Below are 23,443 nucleotides of genomic sequence, written 5' to 3'. Positions count from 1 at the left end.
CAACTAAGAACATCTGTACCTAGTGACTTTTTCTATTCATCTTAGTGCATACTGAATAGTGGCACGTATCTCGATGGTTTTGACTGATACTTAATCTTTGGTTCCCTTGCATGCTTGTATCTGAAACAGTACCGAATGTTATTAATATTGAGAAAGTGGAATTGTAAAATATGTATCTCTAAAGACACTATAGTTTCTTTCATATTTTGAACATCACAATATTTTTCTCCTTGATGTAAACATAGGGGTGAAAAGAATATTTGCAAAAGTAAGTAGTATACAAATATGAAGATAGAGCTCAGTGTAAAATTTATAAATATATAAAATTCCTTTGCTTTCAACACTCATGACTGTCGGGGTCTGCCAGGCTGGAAATATTGTGGCCTATTAGCAGCCAAAATGTGTTCTGAACCAGAAAATAATGTTTGATTTGAGGCCAAAATTTTTCCCAAAGAACTTATTTCTGAAATTTGTACTTCTCTAGTAAGTAACAACGTTTCCTGGAGTTAGTGACTATAAGATGTCCTAGCTCTGTGAATTGGCGAAGCCTGCAAGTGTGAGAAAATATGAGCATGAAGAATAGAAAAGTGTTGAGTCTTAATAATAGTTCAAAATCTTATTCTGCCCTTTCTGAAAGAAAAGCAAACAGTCCAATGTTCTTGCAGAGATTACTGAAGTTTTTGTGCATCTTTTATTTAAAATTTTGTATTAAAAATTTAGACCCTAGTCCCTGCTACTTACCTATTTTTTAAGTAAATGCTTCAATGATATATCAGAAAACATGTTGTGCCTTAGGTTGGAAGAAACAGAACTCAGTATGGCTCTAACAACCAGGTGCATTTACGGGCTTAAATATCCAGAGGTGGTTCTACCTTCTGGGCGGATTGATTTGGCATTTTAAGGATGTTACTGAATTCTTGTCCATTTGAAATTCCAGGGTAGGCTTTCTTCTAAGGCAAGTTCCCCAGTGTGTTTCAAGATGACTGTCATTAATCTTTAGCGGGTATGTATGTATGTACTTCATTGGATAGGCGGAAAGAGAGAGTTCTAGTAGCTCTCTCAAAGGTCAAGATTTCTTCCTTCTCATTAGCTCCTAGAAAGCACAATTAAGTACGTATACACTGAATAGCATAGGATAGCCTTCTCAAACTTTTATGTAAATCTGGATGTACATAAGTGTCGTCCCCGGACTCTGTCAAGGTAAAGGTTCTTATTTGATATATCTGGGGTGAAGTTGGATAATTTAGATTTTTAACGAGTTTCTGTGCAACATCTATGCTTGTGGTCCTTATGTCTTTCAATTGCTAAGTAGTCCTCATGTTCTCTCACTGTCTATAATAATAGCTTTTGATTGACTATTCCAGAATAAAATGGCCATTACTTACTTCAAAGAAAGAAGTTCGCATCTAATACTGCTATGGCTTTTGATGGTTTTTTTTCTCTCTCTCCATATTGAGACAAAACTTTACAAAGTTGCCTTTAAGCCAAGTAGTTCTACAAGAGAACATTTTTAATAAAAAAAAAAAAAAACTGAGAAAAGCGATTTAATTTTATTTTTGTAGTCTTTAAAAATTTTTATTAGAGTTATTTACTTTTACGACACTGTTCCAAAGAGTTTTCTCAAAGTCAAGGGAAAGCTCTTGTATTTATCTATATTTCATTCTTTCCTTCTCTCTCCTTTATTCACCTTTTTTTCTACTTTATTTTTGAAAGTTTTTATTTAAATTCCAGTATAGTTAACATACAGTATATTAGTTTCAGATGTGCAATATAATGATTCAACACTTCCGTACAACACCTGGTTGTCATCACAACAGGTGCCCGTCACCTATTTTCCCCACCCCACCCCCCATCCACCTCCCCTCTGGTAACCATCAGTTTGTCGTCTAGAGTGAAGAGTCCGTTTTGTGGTTTGCCTCTCTCTTTCTCCCTTCCTTTTCCCTTTGCTCATTTGTCTTGTTTCTTAAATTCCACATATGAGTCAGAAAAGTAATTTTATTTTTCAATTTTTATTAATGTTTTCAATTTAAACTCAAGTTAGTTAACATATAGCGTAGCCTTAGCTTCAGGAGTAGAACACAGTAATTCATCTCTTATATATGACACCCAGTGCTAATCCAAAAAAGTACCCTCCTTAATGCCCATCACCCATTCAGTCCTTCCCCCCCATTCATCTCCCCTCCAGTAACCCTGTTTTTTCTCTGTATTTAAGAGTATCTTATGATTCACCTCCCTCTTTGTTTTTATCTTATTTTTCCTTCCTTTGTCCTATGATTCTCTGTGTGTTTCTCAAATTCCATTACCGATTGAAATTATATGATATCTCTATTTCTCTGACTTATTTCACTTAGCATAATACACTCTAGTTCATCCACGTTATTGCAAATGGCAATATTTCATCATTGTTGATTGCCAAGTAGTATTCCATTGTATCTATATACCACATCTCCTTTATCCATTCATCAGTCAGTGACTATTTGGGCTCTTTCCATAATTTGTTTCTTGTTGATAGTGCTATTATAAACATTGGGGTACATGTGCCCCTTTGAATTGGCATTTTTGTATCCTTTGGATAAATACCTAGTAGTGCAATTGCTGGGTTATAGGTTAATTCTATTTTTATTTTATTTTTTTGAGGAACCTCCATACTGTTTTCCAAAGTGGCTGTACCAGTTAGCATTCCCACCAACAATGCAAAAGAGTTCCCCTTTCTTAAAAATTTTTTTTTTCAATGTTTATTTATTTTTGGGACAGAGAGAGACAGGGCATGAACGGGGGAGGGACAGAGAGAGAGGGAGACACAGAATCGGAAACAGGCTCCAGGCTCTGAGCCATCAGCCCAGAGCCCGACGCGGGGCTCGAACTCATGGACCGCGAGATCGTGACCTGGCTGAAGTCAGACGCTTAACCGACTGCGCCACCCAGGCGCCCCAAGAGTTCCCCTTTCTACACAGCCTCACCAATATCTGTTGTTTCCTGAGTTGTTAATTTTAACCATTCTGACAGGTATGAGGTGGTATCTCTTTGTGGTTTTGATTTGTATTTCCCTGATGATAACTGATGTTCAGCATGTTTTCATGTGTCTATTAGCCATCTGGATGTCTTCTTTGGAAAACTGTCCATTCAGGTCTTCTGCCAATTTCTTCACTGGATTATTTGTTTTCACAATACTGTGGTATCGGCACAAAAAAGACACATAGACTAATGTAATCAAATACGGAACCCAGAAATGGACCTACAAATATATGGCCAACCAATCTTTGACAAAGCAGGAAAGAGTATCCAATGGAAAAAGACAGTCTCTTTAGCAAATGGTGCTGGGAGAACTGGACAGTTCTGCCATGCAGAAAATGAACCTGGACCACTTAATGGACCACTTACCAGAAAATGAACCTGGTACATGCAGAAAAATGAACCTGGACCACTTTCTTACACCATACACAAAAATAAACTCAAAATGGATGAAAGACCTAAATGTGAGACAGGAAACCATCAAAATCATAGAGGAGAAAACAGGCAACAATCTCTTTGACCCAGACTGCAACAACTTCTTACGTGATATGTCTCCAGAGGCAAGGGAAACAAAAGCAAAAATGAACTATTGGGACTTATCAAGATAAAAAAAAAAAAAAAAAAAAAAAAAACTTCTGCATAGCAAAGGAAACAACAAAACTAAAAGGCAACCATCGGAATGGGAGAAGATATTTGCAAATGACATATCAGATAAAGGGTTAGTATGAAAAAAGTAATTTTAAAAGACAATTCCCACATGATTTCTTATTGTCATTTGTTTGAAAATTGTACTAGAGATAAAAGAAAATATCAAGAAAATATTTTCCCAGATTTCAAAATAAAATGATAAAAATGCTACTCTAACATGTAGTGTTTTGAATAAATCACTCACTCCATCTTGGTATAAATCTGTAATCTTGACACTAGAAAATTATTTTAGAAGCAAATAAAAACTACAGCTTAGCCTTTTTTGAAGTGCTGTATCACAGTTGTGACCCAAATAAAGAATTGAGGACATTCTAACAGAGGATTCTTTAAGTTCCTCTTCAAAGAATGTGCATTTGCTAATTACCCAAATTTACCTCACAGTAAAAAGTATAATGTTCATTAGAAAAGTCACAGACTGGGGCACCTGGGTGGCTCAGTTGGTTAAGTGTCCGACTTTGGCTCAGGTCATGAGTTTGAGCCCTGCTTTGGGCTCTGTGCTGACAGCTCAGAGCCTGGAGCCCTCTTCAGATTCTGTGTCTTCTCTCTCTCTGCCCCTCCCCCGCTCACACTTTATCTCTCTTTCAAAATAAATAAACATTAAAAAAGTTTTTTTTAAATAAGAAAAATAAAAAGAAAAGTCACCGAAAATTTCATATTGAAGTTTGAGTATCTCCTCTGCTGTAAGTTTTTAGTTAAAAGCTACCATAAGTTGTGGTTATTCCTTTTTTGAAATTGTTCATTGACTTTCCAGAGCTCAAAACACACATTGCCATTAAATTTCTTAGTTTATATCCTGTATATGACCTTCCTAGACTTCTGATTTCACTGATCATTCCTTCTCTTCTCTCTCAAAAATTGTTCCACAGAAAAACCTAATTTCTTGACAACTGATCTTTGTGATCTCCAGTCATTCATTCATATCTCCCTCTTCCCCCCACTGTCTTTCCAAAGTTCACACTTTATCCCTCCATTGGCCTTTCTCTTTTCCTTCTTGGAGTATGACCATATTTCAAAACTTATTGAAATCTCTATTACACTCAAGGCTATAGCAATCTTTCCTCCATCAACATTTGTAATACTACCTTGTAGAACACATGAATTAATCATGAAGTCCATTGTATCCTTTTTATACTATTGCCTTATAACCTTTAATTCATTCATTGTTTTTTAATATGTATAGGTTATACCATTTGTCTTTCGCTAGCAACTTTCTCTATCTGTCTATCTATCTAAAGAGAGAGATAGATCTATACAGATATAGATATATCTAGACATAGATAGATATAGAATATCTCTATAGATAGATAGATACATAGATAGATGATAGATATAGTGTGTATATATATATATATATATGTAGGTATATACATATGTGTGTGTGTCACTCAAAATATATTGAGCTGGTTTGCTATATTAAAAAAAAACTATTACACATTGAACTACTATATTTTGAAAAAAATAGCTGCAACAAGTATTATCTAAAGAATATTTTCTTTACTACATTGTTGAATGCTTATCCTGGAATAAGAAATATAAATGTTTCCTCATGTCAGAAGAAAAAATTTAAATCTGAACATGGAATTATCTATTCAAAAATTCATGTTACATTGGTGGATTACTTAGTTTTTCAGAAGAATTTAGAACTAAGAAGGATTTACTTTTGTGATCTCTAATTTACACGAGCCAAATTACACTAAGGTTGGTTAAGAAGACAAGATAATTTCCAGGGATGTTTCAAAATATTTTAATGAGCCTCTTGCTGTTTTAAAAACTACAATCTTGGATATATATTCAGGTTTCTTTCTTATTCTGTTCATAAATTTTGCACTTTTTCGCCTATTAAGTTTTTACAAAGTTCAAAAAGTGGCCAAATGTACCTTCTGGCCAAGTACAAAAGCATGATGGGAGGTTCTTGGTGCTCCAATACTCCACAGTCTGAATTTACATGAGTTTCATCCTACCAGTATATCATGAGACAGAGGCTTTTATAATTATTCTACCAGAATTTTGTCACCTTGGGTGCACACTAGCATCACCTGGAGAGCTTATAATAAAATACTAAAACCCAAGAATTATTATACAGCAAATAAATCTAAGTTTCGGTGGGTAGGAGTGGTCAAAAATAAAGATTTTTAAATACTTCAAATGATTCAAATGTATGGTCAGGGTTAAGATTAATTGACTTGGGGAATGACCATTGGGTAAATATCTTAAAGATTCTCACATATGGTGTGCAGCCCACCATTTGTACTATTATTGAGGGCCCACAAACGTTAGGGGGAGGCTTGCCTTTTCTCTCCCGTGGATCTTTACTTCTGATCTGAGCAAAGAATGGGCTTTAATGCTTAGCTATTAAAACATAATTTTAATCCTAGGAACTTTCTTGCTTTCAACAGCAAGGTAAGTTTTCTCTTTGCCTGGAGACTGTTTACTACCTACTAGTAGGAGATTCTAACTTTTTTTTTCCATTTTATGTCATTTGTACCTCTATGGATTGAATTCAATGTTATGTGCTCTCCACGATACACTCTGGTAACTACACTCCACCCAGGTAAAGTTAAATTCTCAGCAGGTCCCAAAGTTTGCTTTCCCTGGGGATGTCTTTACTTAGAAAAAGCGAACAAAGATCTTCCCTTTTCTTCCATCAAGAATGGGTCATTATAGCATGCAAGACTTTTGGTAAGAGTTTGACTTCTCTTTTAGTTTTTCCATTGACAGAGAATATGCAGGCAAAGACAACAACAGTACTTGCTCTCCTTCACTAGTTATCTCTCATTGCAAAAGAATGTACTTTTAATAGAGTTTATACCTTTTCTTTCACATCATTTCATTTAAACTCTTCACTTGGAAGAGGTTCTTTAAGTTCTTTACTAGTACTCAAAACTAAAATAATGCCATAAAGAAGACTTGATGAGAGAACATTTTGTTAATTTCAATAAAATAAGTATTTTTGTTTCTATCCATCCTATTGTAATTGTAGCCCTCTTCACTTTTCCAGGACTCCATGTCATAAATTATCCCCTTATGACTTCAAGTGCTCCCTTATTATTGACTTTTTTCCTTGGCATGTATAGATTTTTCCTTTCACAGTAATAGAGAAAACAGTAATCTTGTACTCTGTGCTCCACATCCAGCCACCTTTCTGCACTTCTTCTCCCTCTAAACGCCAAGAATAACAAATCTACAATCCGTGCTCATGATTTCCACCTCCTTTTTCTTCCCATTGAATTCTCCATGTGTTGTAACTTGACTTCCATCCCAAAGATTTCTCTAAGTCTGCCTTAATTATCTCCTTAGGAACCCCCTTTGCATCCATCCAAGTTCTTATCTAACTTGGTCCCTTGGGCATTTAACAATATTCTTTTGCAATCCTTTTCTTAGTTCCTTTGACTCTAATCATACTTATTTTCATTCTGTTTCTCTAATCATTTCTGTCCCTACTCCTTTCAGGCACTGCTATCTCTCTCCAAGGCTTGAAAAGTGCCATTCCATAGAATCTGTTTTTACATTTTTCTCTTCTCAATTTTCACACATCCCTAAACAATTCCTTCCATGCTAGTTCCTTGGCCTATCATCTGCATCACAATGACTTTAATACTGAATTGACTATAAAAATGTGTTTTTTATAGGATACTCCAATCAAATCATCGAAAGCCAAATTCATCCCCCTCCTGTTGTCGTTCACTCAAACATTTGGTCAATAAATAATTATTGAACATCTTCTTTTGTGAGGTATTATTTTAAGTGTGATGAAAAGAACCATGAGCAAAAATGCCAATGTCTAAGTTCTTTTTTTTTTTTTTTTTTTTTTTTAATTTTTTTTTTTCAATGTTTATTTATTTTTGGGACAGAGAGAGACAGAGCATGAATGGGGGAGGGGCAGAGAGAGAGGGAGACACAGAATCGGAAACAGGCTCCAGGCTCTGAGCCATCAGCCCAGAGCCCGACGCGGGGCTCGAACTCACGGACCGCGAGATCGTGACCTGGCTGAAGTCGGACGCTTAACCGACTGCGCCACCCAGGCGCCCCCCAATGTCTAAGTTCTAACACAAATGGAGCAGAAAGAGTACTTGAGTAACTGGGAGAATAGTGTAATAAAGGGAAGATTGTAGGACGTTCACAATTGAAAGGGAACATTTGAAGTGTGATTTTACTGAGGATAAACTTGAAATGTTGAGGATACAACCAAGCAGAGGAGTCTTGTAGGGAGTTAAATGTCAGTTTGGAGTTCAGGAGAGAGACCTTCGTTGTATACAATAAATAAGAGGGCTCAGGACTTAGATAATAAGATTCATGACATTGAATAAAAGCATCAAGGAGGTCATTGTAGGTACAGAATGTCAGAGGTCTATTGGAGTCTTTGGAAAAACCAACATTTGGATATTAGGGAGATGGAAATAGAACAGCAAAAGTCAGTGGAAGGTAAGAGAACCAGGGCAGAATGATTTCCTGGAAGCCGACTTAAAGAGACATTTCAAGAAGGAGGGAGTAGCACTTACTCTTGGAAATCCAATTAATATTTTGAGGAAGGTAATTCTAAGCATTTCTATTTGTACTGATGTCAGGATCATAGCCACACATCCGGTGAAATGTGGAGGTGCTACCCTTGGGGCAAAGGTTAAAGGAAAGGTGGAAGACAAAGCCACCTAAAAATATTTTTAGGCTAACAACCCATGTACATAAAGAACAAAGTAACTTTCAAAGTCAACATGGACCTCATTCAAATGTAGGGTTTTGCTTTTTTAGAAGGAAATACGTAAATCAGGGGGAAAAAAACTAAGAACTTCTAGTAAACTTGGCTTTAAGATCAAATTTAAAAACCCCATTATTTTTAAAAGGGAAATAAATATTACCCCATCATGGCAGAACATTTTAATTGATTCTACATTTACTATCATCAACGTGGAGGGAAGATTTGTATCTATTATTGGAAATTTATTTATTTATTAAATCATTATGCTTTCTGTTAATTCAATATTTGGTGGTTAGGTGAAGCAAGTTCTGATAAGTATAGAGAACACTATTACTCTCTTCCTTAGTAGATTCACATATTCACCCTCCGCATACTCATGGAAGTTTCCTAAAACCATTTGTTGTGCATGATTGAACTGGAATATTTCTTTCTGCTTTGTCTTTTACTTTCTAAAGAAAGACATGCAGATGAATCTTAGGACTGAAATGACTTTTCTATGAATTATAAGGTGTCCCTGGTAACTGAAGATACAGACTTCTCATCTTCTAGCAGATGATGCCTTTAACTGGGTTATTTTGCAGAAGAGGGACACTCACAAGATTAAAAAATATAGTTAGAAATTAGTTAGGTTTTGAGTGTCCTTTGGTGATTTAGAGTCAGAGACCTTCTCATGACTTCCTTAACATCCGTAACACTGTCCCTTGATTGTGGGTTTGGCTTCTGGCTTTGTCCAGCAAAGCCGAGGACAGCAGAAAAAGATTACTCAAGACTCTATGTAAGTCAAGAGAACTGAGAGGGAGGCTACGGGAAGTCTCCCTGAGCTGCTCTCAAGCTCCTGCATTTATTAAGTATACGTTTAGGGAAACATTGTGCAATATGTCAGGGGGCTATGTGCTAGTAAGAAAGTATAGAAAGCATGCAGAAAAACAAGTTAAGGCATTCCCAAGACTACAAAAGAGCAGATGAAGAAAGCAGGGTGGAAAACAAGATAAGATATTCCATATGATAACGTGGTCTGAGGAATTCATGAGCACGGGCAGGACCCAACCCCTAGATATACATTGACTAGATAAGCGAAGCATGGCCCGTTGTTTTCAGCAAGGCCAGAAAGCAGTGTTCTGCTTTGGAATGCATTCCTTATAATCTCCTAACCCAGGACATGGCTATTTGATTTCCCACATAAGATGCCTTCCCCCCCACCCACCCCCCGCCCAGATCTTCACACATCCTTCCCATAGCCTGTGTTTTAAGGTAGAATAGGAGTGCCAGAACTGAGCTACCTGGCCTACTACAATTTGATAAATTGTACACAATTTATATAATTGTACAATTTGATAAAGACCACAAGGCTTTACCAAAGGTCAGCAAATGAGACTGGAGAAGACATTCTAGAATAGCATGTTCTCTCTTTGTACCTTTTTAGGAGGTGTTGGGTAGAAATGTGAATCCTGCTATGATTATTTTGCCTCTTGGTAGGAAGTGAGCCTTAGGACAAGACTCGTAGAAGACAGAGGAGACTAATTAAAAAATCCTGCTTGCTGGGGTACCTGGGTGGCTCAGTAGGTTAATGGAGTGTAATTTAGGATCAGACCAGAGTAGTCAACTTTTGTCTCCACGAGAGTATTGTTTACAACTTGGCCATCCCCTGCCTATTAACTGTTTCCCTATTTCAACCAAGAAATTTTCACAGCATCCAACAACCCAAATGAACATTCAAATTTCATAATAAGCATAGACTACTTATGCACATGCAAGTTTGTTACAAATGAGGATAAACAATGAATTACCCATGACCACAGGGTTTGAGTGTGATCAATTTTTAAATTTTGTGTGAAAAGCAGTATTTAGAAGTTCTTTTTGAATTTGTTTATTTATCAGATTGGTGCTTGGGAAGAAAAAAAATAAACATACCAATAAAATTATTTTTCATCTATTAAATAGGGTGAGGAAATAAATATATAATAAATGAAAAAAAATTAAATCCACTTTCTTGGAACAACACATTTAAAACATTTAAACACAGTTAAAAACATATATATATATAGAGAGAGAGAGAGAGAGAGAGAGTTTGTTTAATGCTTAATGTTAAAGAAGACGCTCATATTTTTTAAAATGAATTTTTATGTTAAATACCAGCTATCTTTTGGATAACTGACATTAATACTTTTTCTTTGCTTTTGTTACATCTGTTGTGATTATTTACATGCAATGATTACAAATTAGCATAGCATAAACCCAGATGCAGTGTACCAGTATTTCCTAACTTGGTGAAAATATGAATCACTTAAAAAATGACTCACATATAATTATACATTCTTTGGCAAAATAAATATGTTCTTGGAAATTTCAAGAGGTTTTAAATAGGATTTCCATTATTTAATGAATCAAAATATATTCCATGCCAAAGTGTTAATTATGATATCATATTGTATCAAATTAGGATGCATCCAGAGTAGTGACAGGCAAACATTTTATGCAAAGAGATAAATAATAAATATCCTAGCTTTGTGATTCATAAGGTCTCTGTTGCAACTAAATGCTATTTCAGCCCTGAGTGCGGTCAGAGACAATAGGTAAATTAATGGGATTATTGTGTTCCATCAAAGCTTTACCTACAAAAAACGGGCTCTAGGTTGGATTTGATCCATAGTCCACTGTTTTGCTGACCTCTGATCTAGATTTTTAAAATATGTAGTTTCCTGATTCCTAATTAGACAAATGTATTCAGTGTTCCTTAAGTAACACATATTTATTTATTATGTACACTAATAATCTACATATATGTGTAAATATGATTTTCTAATATTTTTTAAAGTAAAAGTAATATCACAAAGGTTAATCAGAATGATCCTATTATCATCAAAAGTTAAGCTTGCCATTTATTTGGGACTAAACATATAAAGAAAGGAAAAATGGGGCCCCTGGGTGGCTCGGTCGGTTAATTGTCTGACTTCAGCTCAGCTCATGAACTTGCGGTTTTGGGGTACAAGCCCTGCGTGGGGCTCTGTGTTGAGAGCTCAGAACCTGGAGCCTGCTTCAGATTCTGTGTCTCCCTCTCCCTCTCTGCTCCTCCCCACTCATGCTGTGTCTCTCACTCTCACAAAAATAAATAAACATCACAAAATTAAAACAGAAAAAAGAAAGGAAAAAATATTTTAGTGAATTCATGAAATCATCTTTATGATACTTCACATTTTTGTCAGAATTCTATTTCTAATAAATTTTCTTGTGACGTTTCATTTGATACTTTTAACAATTCTAGGCTAGCATATATTAGCATAGTAAATGTTAATACAGCAAATGTGAATATATTTTAGGTCTGGTCTTAGAAAGTCTTATCTATTCACATGATCATCATGAAGTTTTAACTTCAGTGTTTAATCATTATTATTAATGTCAACTTGTATAAAAATTTCTATAACGGAAATATACTTAGAGCATGCGCACCTTATCTTTTATCTCACATTTGCCATCAAAACTGATCATACTAAAAAAAGCGATCCAGTGTTAGCTGCAATAAGTAAAGAGCTTGGAAAGTGTTGCTTCATTATTACAATAAGAAAAAGCTTAATGGACTGATAATTAATCACTTTTCTTGGATTTATCAGAGAGTTAAGATAGCAGACCCAAACACGACCTTCTAACATGAAGAGACAGCAAATCTGAGAGTCACAGCCTAGGTCTCCTTATCTGGGGCCTCTGCTGCTCAAGCCATTACCCGGTAGGAACACTTGAATGGGAATTTTTATAAATTGTTGGAGGCTGACTGTATATTAGCATAAGAGTGAGAAACTCCTGTGGGCATGGTCATGGTGGTGGGTTACTTCCAGAAACCTTACCAGGCTCTAATGGTAATGAGTCAGGAAGGATTACAGGTGACTCTGGCAAAGAGAGAAGAGCCATTAGATTTCAATTAGCAATAATCAAGCTTTGGATAAACCTCATTGGCTACGATATTGCCACTGGGCAAAGCTTTAGGAGCCATTAGAAACCCCAAGACTGTTCTTCCATAACAAAGGACTACTCTCCATCCTTAAGAATTTCTCCGGAGTCCTATCTAACCTATGGGAATGCACTTCCTTAACTCTAGCCCCCTCTAGTCTTCAGGTTTCACCCCGGGGTGGGGGGAGGTGGGCAGGGGGAGAAGCCAATAAACACTCGTGAAAGTCACAGTTCAAGGATTCAGGCCAAGTGAAATACTGACATAAGACTATAGAATACCTCCCTTCCTCAGCATCCTGCCCTGGCAGCAACAGGGCTCCAGGTTAATAACAGTGGATTACAGATGAAAGGGTTGCAAGACAAAGGCTCTAGCTAAGAGAGTGCCTTTAGCAAATCTCAAAGACAACAGAGGAGACAAAACAAGACAGGAGAGGGATTTGAAGCTTCTGGCACTTCCACCTATGGCAAATATTAAACAAACAGAACTCTGAACCAGATTAGCATAAACCATTACACAAAGGCCTATTTACTCAATACATCATGTCCAGATGTCAACAAAAGAGTTACAAAGTATGCTAAAGGGTGAGGAAAAACACAGTCCAAGAGACAAGGCAAACGTCAGGAACAGGCCAATATAAAACAGATGTTAAAATTAGCACACAGGGGCTTTAAAATAGCCATGATTAACACGTGATGGGCACTAATGCAAAAAGTTGACACCATGGAAGTTGAGATGGGTAATGTAAGCAAACAGATGAAAACACTAAGAAAGAACTAAGATGGAATGTTAGAAATGAAAGACACTGCAACAGGTATAAGAATGTCTTTGATCATCTTCTCAATAGACTGGACACAGCTGAGAAAAAAATCAGTGCGCTGGAATACACGACCATAGAAACATCCCAAACTGAAATGCAGAGAGGAATCAGGAAGAAGAACAGGAAAAGGAATAAGAAAGAGAGGCAGAAAGAAAGAGAGACAGACAGAAAGAACAAAGGGAAAAAAATGAAGGAAAAGACAGTATCTAAGAGCTAAGGGACAATTTCAAAAGAATCAATGTGTGTGTGATTAGAATACCAAAAAGGGAAGAAATAAAATGCTATTTGGTTGTCTCCCAATGTAGTATGCATTAGAAATTATGAACCCACTGTGCATGATTACTAGAATTGAACAATTAAATATTTTTTTCTAGTGGAATCCAGATTTCTTTTTGTTAAAGTGGGAAGCTACAGATAACCAAGGAGAGAGGCCAGAATGCTCCATTTAACAATGGATCTCATTTGTGTACGTCACTATGAAGTCAACATGTGTAGTTTAATACAGTTATAGATGTTAACATATAGACATATTTAAGGATCTGTGTATATACACCTTATACTATATGCACATATGTTTTCCTGTTCTGTCCGCTAAGATAGCCAAGAAGTCAAGACACTCAAGTAGCAATGAACATGCCTAGCTCCTAGATATTCATTTCTAATTCTAATCTCCAACAAAATAAATCAGGGTTCCTTAGATAAACCGCTAATGTTAGGACGGGAGCAAGAAATATACAAGATCAGCCTGAGTATTTTGTAGTTTTAGAAAGTAAGAGAGTACACAACATACACACAAACACACACACACACACACACACTTCACAATGATTTGGGCATATTAAAGTCACCGACTGAAAAAACTTATCAAGCAAACCGTAAGAGACTCAACTATAGAGAACAAACTGAGGGTTGATGGAGGGAGGTGGGCGGGGGGATGGGCTAAATGGGTGATGAGTATGAAGGACGGCACTTGTTATGATGAGCATTGCATGTTACATGTAAGTGATGAATCACTAAATTCTACTCCTGAAACCGATATTACACTATATGCTAACTAAATAGAATTTAAATAAAAATCTGAAGACAAAAAAAAAAAAAAAAGAAAAAAGAAAAGAAAAAGGAAAACCTTCCTCACACCAAAGCTAGAAAAAGGAATACTGGATTATGACCCAAAGTATAAAATAAAGATCCATGAGTCCATAGTTTTATAAATAAAGATCCAAGTAAATGGGAGAGAAGAGACAAATCCCTCATGCTGAAGAATTTCAAATAATGTATGTGTTTACACTGGCTTCGTGATAGCTCAGCGTAATCCCCACTTATGGGTGGGCGGCACATACTGAGTTCTTTCCCGAAGGCGCAGGATGTAAAGAGTGAGAAAAACAACTTCACCTAGGGGTGCCTGGGTGGCTCCGTTGGTTAAGCGTCCGACTTCGGCTCAGGGCCTGATCGCACGGTTTGTGAGTTCGAGCCCCGCGTTGGGCTCTGTGCTGACAGCTCAGAGCCTGGAGCCTGCTTTGGATTCTGTGTCTCCCCATCTCTCAGCCCCTCCCCTGCTCATGCTGTGTCTCTCTGTCTCTCAGTAATAAATAAATGTTAAAAAAAAACTTTTTTAAAAGAGGTATGCTCCTGTCAAGCAGCACCTCGGCCAGGTGATCAAGAACATTATCAACACTGACAAGTTATATTAATATGGGTATACGCTTACCAGGGTAAATATACACCCTTGATATGATGTAATGAAAATAGCAGCTTACCTTTGTGGTCTTCCTCTGAGACACCCATAACCACCATCTAATCGTGAGAAACATACCAAATTCCAATAAAGAGGCATCCTGCAGCTTACTTCACCAGTACTCCTCAAAACTGTCAAGTTCATCAAAAACAGAAGTCTGAAAAACTGTCATAACCGATAGGATCCTAAAGAAACACGACACCTGAATACAATGTGTTGCCCACGATGTGCTCCTAGGGCAGATAAAGGACATTAAATAAAAGCCACGGGAATATGAAAAAGTATAAATGTTAGTTAATGATTATGTAAATATTGGTTGCTTAATTGTAACAAGCATACCATACTAATGTAAGATGTTAGTAATAGAGAGATCAGGGTGTGGGGTTATGAGAACTCTCTACACAATCTTCATAATTCTTCTGTAAATCTAAAATAGCTCTAAAAAGTAAAAGGTATTATAAAAATCAAAGCATCAAGTAATGTGCTTCATCATTAAGATTTAAGACTATTTAAAATGCTAAGGCAATTACATTCATAAATGTATCTATTCAGTGTCATTTCTTAAAATTTTCTCTTTTAATGTTTGTTTATTTTTGAAGAACAGAGAGAGCATGAGTGGGGAAAAAGCAGAGAGAGGGAGACGCAGAATCTGAAAGCAGGCTCCAGGCTCTGAGTTGTCAGCGCAGAGCCCGACGCGGGGCTCAAACTTATGAACCGTGAAATCATGACCTGAGCCGAAGCTGGACGCTTAACTGACTGAGCCACCCAGGCACGCCAGTATTCAGTGTCATTTCTTATTGTTACTTATGTGCTTGTTATGTTTGCTCACCAGTGATGCTCAGCTTAACATTATCCTCTTTGACATGCCCTCTCTCCTCATTAAAATAAAATGAGTCCCACAATTTAAAGTTGCCGCCAAATTCTACTTAATGATATTAACAAGTGCCCTCAGTATGCTAATACCCTTCTCTTATATATCACTAACTTCCTCAAAATACATCCTAAGGATTTGTATTATTTTTTTTTTTAATTTTTTTTTTCAACGTTTATTTATTTTTTTGGGACAGAGAGAGACAGAGCATGAACGGGGGAGGGGCAGAGAGAGAGAGGGAGACACAGAATCGGAAACAGGCTCCAGGCTCCGAGCCATCAGCCCAGAGCCCGACGCGGGGCTCGAACTCACGGACCGCGAGATCGCGACCTGGCTGAAGTCGGACGCTCAACCGACTGCGCCACCCAGGCGCCCCAGGATTTGTATTATTAACTGTAAAGTCTTACATTGCTCTCTGAACTACATGAATATATATAGATGATGTTTATTTCTGTGCTTAAATGTTAGGCTGAGTACTGCTTTTACATCTCCCCATTAAACCTCCTGGCCCCACAAAGAGCAGATTTTGTAGTTTTTCTACAAAACCAAATCAGCAGTAGTGAAAAACAGCTCTGTTTAATACCTAAATAAATGTTTTTTTCTCTCTTTTTTCGAAGTTTATTTATTTATTTTGAAAAAGGGACATCAGGGAGGGGCAGAGAGAGAGAGAGAGAGAGGAAGAGAGAAATCCAAGCAGGCGCCATGCTGTCAGCACAGAACCCACAAACTGTGAGATCGTGACCTGAGCTGAACCCAGGAATATAAAGGTTTTTTAATGATTCTCCTTGTGTCTGAAAATATTGCTTGGTATTTTAAGGATCTAATGAAACAACAGCTAAATTCCTCACGTTTGGAGATGGTAGGGCAGAAGTGAGGGGGAAAAGAAAACCTTTACATTCTCACTGAATTCTTGTTCTTGAGGAAATATATGGATTTGTTCTCTCATTGGCTTTGGTGGTGGTGGTGAAGGCGATAGTGATGTTGGTACTGATGGGAGGAAAGATGTTGATATTGACGCTACTGCTATTGATGGGGGCAATGTGATGGTGGTGATGATGGCTGTATTCTTAGACCGGTGATTGCGTGGATATTGGTAATCGTGGTGGTAGGTATTGGTATTGGAGTTGGTAGGGGAAATATGTGAAAAAAGGAGCAAAATTCCTACATGTTCTTGGGGCATGCAATCTAAAACTCACAAAGTATTGGCCTTGAAGGGAGGCGATGTGGTTGATGAGGCAGTTCTCAGAACATGATTGTTGGGTGTAGTTGCGTTGCGAACTTGGGCTCTGGAATTTCCTTAACAGCCATGGGTTGCTCTCAGTGTCCTTGGCCAACGATGGGCAATATGGCTATATAGTACAAGGCTCATGTGTTCACATTTTCCAGGGACTCCCCTAGTATCATTTGGTCTATTTACTACTCCAGGACAAGACATTAGGGATTAAAAAATAAACATTGGGACAGTTTCCTCTAAGTACATTGACAGTTAACCTTTTTTAAGCTTAGCGTATGTATCTTGGAGGAGAGAGAGAGGGCCAGGATGCTCAGATGTTTATACAAAATGAAATTCCTCTCAGTCTAAAGCGTTTCACCAGGCGGTCACTAACTTGCAGGTGTGCAATACCACAGGATTCACAAACACTCGATTAAACAAATGTAAGGAAAATCCCTTGGCAATGTTACAGCTCTTCTACATCTGATGGGGAGGTGGTAAGGTCGCTATAAGACGTGAGATTTAAATGGTAAAAATCAATGATAGAGGGCAGTGTAAACAAAAACAAATGTGCACACCAAAATCTAGGACCTACACTTTTGAAAATCAAAATGCCATTGAAGCGCATAAATGCTCTAAGTCTCGTTCAAAAACTGAAATGACTTACTCTCAAATGTGGATAACCTTGTAACACTTTGGGGGATATTTTTCGGCATATGTTTAGCATCTTACGGTTTAAAGCAAGTTAGAAATAGGGGTGCCTGGGTGACGCAGTCCCTTAGGCATCTGACTCTCGATCTTGGCTCAGGTCATGGTCTCCCGGGTTCGTGAGTTTCGGCTGCATTGGGCTCTGAGCCGATGGCGTGGGGCCTGCTTGGGATTCTGTCTCTCCTTCTCTCTGCCCCTCCTGTGGTTGTGTGCCCTCTCTCTCTCTCTCTCTCTCAAAAATAAATAAACTTAAAATTGAAAAAAAAAAATTAAAGTAAGTTAGAAATAATAGGCAATTGATTATAGCTGATTCTTTCACTGCTCTTTCCTTACCGTCAAATAAAGCACATTTTGCACCTTACACTATATTTTTATTCAGTTGTCAAATATTTAGGGAATGTTAACTGGCTGTCACCACGTCCCAGTCAGAGGGCTCTGACTTCCAGTAGTTATAATAAGAAGTGGCCAAGCTCTGGAGTCTGAAAGTCTCACATCCTGGACCCTCCACTTACAAGCCATGTGGTATTGGGCAATTTGTTCTTTCTGTGCCTCACTTTCTTAATCTGTAAGATGAACCAATGACTATTTCTTTTTGAGAATCACATGATGTAACATAACTAAAGAAACTAAATGTGTAGAACATGCTATGTAACTTTAAAAATGCCTATCCTTTCACCAAAAAAAAAAAAAAAAAAAAAAAAGCAAAAGGAGTTTGCAAATAAACTGCATTAAATTGCACATAAATCATGAAAAGTTTTATTCCAAAATTCAAGTCTGACAGTGCGACTATCACGATAGATACATTTGTGTGGCTCTGTCCTCGTGTATTAAATAGCTTCACCTCCAGGATTTGTTGGCACCATTTAATTCAACCACATTGAAATGTTGATAAGCATTTGGGTCTCTGTAGAGAAGATCCCCTTCCTTTTTTCTCCAACATAACCCTTACTCTCATTCATTTTTTTGTTTGGCAAATCCTCATTCCATAAGATCTGTACCTTGGGGCACCTGGGTGGCTCAGCCAGTTAAGCATTGACTCTTGATCTTGGCTCAGGTCATGATCTTGCAGTTCAAGGGGTCAAGCCCCGCGTCAGGCTCAACACCGACAGCTTGGAGCCTGTTTGGGATCCCTTCTCTCCTTCTCTCTCTGCCCCTCCCCTGCTAGTGCTCTTTCTCGCTCTCTTTCTTAAAATAAATAAACTTAACTAAAAGACCTATGTCTTATGTGTTTCTTTCTGACAACTTTGCTTCCCTAATTTTTATTTTCACTTTCCTTTGTGCATAGACATTTTGAGACATATTGCACTGAAATGCCATCGTTTTTTACACACAAAATGAAGATAGTAATAATTTCTTTTTTTAAAAAGTGTATTTATTTTTGAGAGAGAGAGAGAGCATGAGGAGGGGAGAAGCAGAGAGAGAGGGAGACACAGAATCCAAAGCAGGCTCCAGGCTCTGAGCTGTCAGCACAGAGCCCGACGCGGGGCTTGAACTCACAAACCATGAGATCATGACCTGAGCCGAAGTCGGACATTTAACCAACTGAGCCACCCAGGTGCGCCAAGGTAGTAATAATTTCTACCTCAGAGAGTATCTGTTAATATTAAATGAGAAGAGCTTACTAATTGGTTGGCATAATGCACTTACATAGTAAGCGTTCAAGAAATATTAACTGATGGTATTCGTGTGTTAGTTTTATATTCGTGCTTGTATCACTCATGCATAGCATATATGTCACATTGAACAACCTCCACACATATTTAAATAAGTGAAATAAAGCAAACATTAACTTAGTCAATAAAATATATCATGGGAAACAGCACATTTGCTAAATATTGAAGTCTTTGAATGGATGACATGAATTTAAAAAGTTAATTTATTTGTATTGATGCAATATTTTAAAAATCAAGTGGCTATTTTATATGTTTTCTATTAGCATTATTGGCACCAAATATATTTCCATGAATTTAATAGGTAGGAAATTTGCACATTTAAAATATAATTCTTTTTGCTAAGAGGTTTATAGAATCTTCTCACAATGGGCTTCGGACTGGATTTGGATGACAGATTAAACACTTATTCTGCCTCAAAACTTTGACATGCCAGAAAGAACAAGGAAGATATAAATAAGAAGATTCTGGAATACAGAAAGCAGATGGAAAAAGAGCAAAGAAACGGACACCCTAAGCCCCTTCTAGGAAACCGTCACTGCAAAGGTAAGAGCAGGTAGAGAGAAACAGAAGCTCTCAAAGATGCTGGCAGTTAAGGGGTCCTGGAGCCATTCTCAGGGACACCAATTAAGACAGAGCTTTCTTATTAGTTCCACTGGCCCCATCACCATCGCCACACCCCCTCAATGGGAATTTGCTGATTTTTATTAAGACTAAAAGTATGACTTCTTCTTTGCCAGGTTGATTACTATCTTCTCTGAAAGTGTCCCACTCACCACCAGAAACACACATACACCTAAGAATGAAATCATATTAAAATATAAAAGATGGATACGAATATAAAAGATATATCCAATAGATTTCAAAGTTGGGCAAATTAGATCAGAGCCCCTTTGATATCACAGATTTACAGCACTATTGAAACCAGTCATGTTAACTAATGGCTTGTAGTATTACTTATGAAATAAGGATAGTCAAATATGAGATCCTAGCAGGTCTTCGTTTGCTTTTCATGAATAAAATGTAGTATAAAGTATATGAAGCTGTGAAAACAAGTCCTTTTTAATTTTAAACTATAAGTAAGTTAATATTATCAGAATTTCCATTACACTCTGAGAGTTTCGTGTTAATGCTTATGCTGAAAATTATAACTTTGGGTGAGCTGGGATATTAACATATACCTGCGATACCCTTCAAAATGCATTAGCATTGTATAAAGAGGCAACATACTTTAAACAGTCTAATCTAATGGTAAAGGATGGATGAAATTAAATAATAGTTCCTATCTACAATGAGGTATTACTCATCCAGATTAAAAGCTTTTATAACTTAGTGGATTTTTAAATCCTATAGTCTAGCAGAACAGGAAGGAAAAAAGAGGCCTCAGGCCCTAGATTATCTGTTTTATTGTTGGAATAGGACTCTTGGATGGGTAAGGTATGCCTTAGACTTTAATAGTCTGAATCACTTGTCTGCTCCCCTCCCCCGCCCCAACACACACACTTATCCCCAGCCACTGTTTACACTCATTCATTAGCTGGGGATATTTGTTTTTAAGGGAAACAAAAGAGAGACTTCTTTTGTGTTGTTGTGTTTCTGTAGGACAACAGATAGCATAGGAGGGCGGGAAAGATTATATTACATATTTTCCCCTCTTCATCTCTTTGGGATTGGATTCCTTGAAGGTAGCAGTAGAAGTCTCAGAAATACCTAGGGCAAGGACAATGGTCAGGGCTAATGAAATGGTTCTCTTCCTTCATGTAGACTCTAGCAACACTGTGGGAGATTGGATGTTTGTACTGTATCTGTAGAATATAGGTGGGGACATCTGCCAACAGTGTCATGGTGAAAGGGATGTTGAGCTGGAGAGAAAGAAGGAAGAACAGGTAGACGTTTGGTAGTGAGAGCAGTTGTATCAGTAAGGACAGGCAAGGTTACACTGAAAATAACAAAACGAAACAAAACCACCACTCCCAATATCAGTACGTTAGCACACAGGGAACTGTATCCCTTGCAGATTGTACATATTCCTACTTCTTTGACAGTGGGATCCTCCTCATCAGTTATTCAAAACCCCAGGATGATGGAAGCTTCGTTTTGACACAACGTCCATAATCTGTGGAGCACTGGGGAAGGGAGGCCTCTTGATGGACAGCACATGGGCTCACTGCTGCTTCCATATACAATAATGGGGCACTTCTGCTCTTATTTCCCTGACCAAGTCTTGACAACTGGATACAAGTACTTTCTCTGGGGACAAAATATTACAATCCTTTCATATGCCTCAAAGGCAAAGATATGAACATTTTGACAAGTACGAATTGTCGCTTCTGGTTTTTCCAAGTAGCCAAGTGTCTGAGTCTGGGGTGCGTGTCAGATTCCCCTTTGGATCTCATATATAAGTGGGGATGATCTTCGATAACTTATGTTTCAATGTGTTGAGGTTAGTGACTCCCTGTCACTGTAATCTGGTAACACAAAGAAGTGTGTCGTCAACATTAGTAAGGCCTAAGACATGTGTATTTCATTTGCTTTTGAGATTTCGTTTGAATAGAGTACTACAGAAAAAAAATAAAACTAGCCCAATTAGAGAATATGTTAAGAAATGAAGATATTTAGATAATTCACATGAATTAATATTGATGCAAGTCATTGCATGTAGTAGTATCATTCTACTTTTGTAGGAATATTGTCTTAGTCAAGATCTCAATAGAAAACATGATATGTGGGGCGCCTGGGTGGCGCAGTCGGTTAAGCGTCCGACTTCAGCCAGGTCACGATCTCGCAGTCCGGGAGTTCGAGCACCGCGTCAGGCTCTGGGCTGATGGCTCAGAGCCTGGAGCCTGTTTTCGATTCTGTGTCTCCCTCTCTCTCTGCCCCTCCCCCGTTCATGCTCTGTCTCTCTCTGTCGCAAAAATAAATAAATGTTGAAAAAAAAATTTTTTTAATTAAAAAAAAAAAAAGAAAGAAAACATGATATGTTTGTCTTGAATGAGGAAGAGGGGGTGAGAGAGAGAAGGAATTATCTTGGATCCAATTTAACCATATCTTAAGTCAGCCATTTACTTCATTCACATTAACAGAATGTTTGATCAAGGACTGAGATCCAAATTACTAGGCGTGAAGTGATTAAAGGGATGTCATTCATGAAAAATTCTCTTAAAAGCGATTACTATCACTAAATATTTGGAAGGAGACTTACACCTGCATCTTACTTTTGGGGGCTAGAAATACAACCACTGAAAAGTACAGATCCAGTCACCAAATTTAATATAACATATTCATAGGGTATTCCGGAAGCCGAATATCAACTATCTAACTTTACAAGGTACTTACCTTAAGCCTCAAATTTGCTCCAGGGAAGGAAGTCTGTGAAATGAATCAGCTTCTCAATCTTAAAATTTCCTTTTTTCTGTTCCTCTCTACCACAGAGTGAAGAGGAGGGTATACTGTCAATGGAATGTCCATTTCCTGGGCATGACCTTGAGGAAAACCAAATCAGTCCTGGAAGCAACAGGATATGTGCATTGAAACAATCTGAAAAGCATTCTGAATTTCCCTCATTGCATCCTACCTCAGGTCAGAGACATATTAAATACAAAAATATTTGGGGCATTCAGCAATCCCTTCCTGGAAACATAAATGTAATAATGTCCCTATGTCATAGTTACTGTGTACGGAGTATGTATTGATGTTTTTGTTGTTGCTTTTGCTGTTCTTGTTCTGTGAATGCTGTTTCAGCCTCTGTACTCTCTTGGAAGTGGGAGAGTTTAGGTTGATTTGACCTATTAGCCTGACTATGACTTGTATTTGTATCAGGAGATTTTCCAATGCATAATTATTGTGGAAAAATTTTGAAACTGTAAGACTTTCTGGGAATTAATTGGCTGTTGCCACAATTTCTATATTTTCATAACCAGTGTCTGGGTATTTTGATATTATTATTTGGATGGAAAATGATGCAAAGAATATTAAATGTTTCTTTCTTTTGCTTCAAGGACTGCCAGATATTAAGCAACGGTTAGATGTACTTCCTTAGAGAAAAAAAAAATCACAGACAGTGTTCAATTAAT

The 23,443-nt window shown here is 37.5% G+C and overlaps 1 pseudogene; it reads right to left on the bottom strand.

The window, feature by feature from the left end:
* Positions 1-12,228: 12,228 nt before the first annotated feature.
* LOC112850653 (U4 spliceosomal RNA) lies at positions 12,229-12,387 on the bottom strand (annotated as a pseudogene).
* Positions 12,388-23,443: the final 11,056 nt, after the last annotated feature.

This window comes from Puma concolor, chromosome C2 (genome assembly GCF_028749965.1).
Source record: "Puma concolor isolate L17-30 chromosome C2, mPumCon1.1.hap2, whole genome shotgun sequence".
NCBI classification, from domain to species: domain Eukaryota; kingdom Metazoa; phylum Chordata; class Mammalia; order Carnivora; family Felidae; genus Puma; species Puma concolor.
Note: the sequence above shows the minus strand (reverse complement) of the source record. Positions and strands in the feature narration are given on the sequence as shown.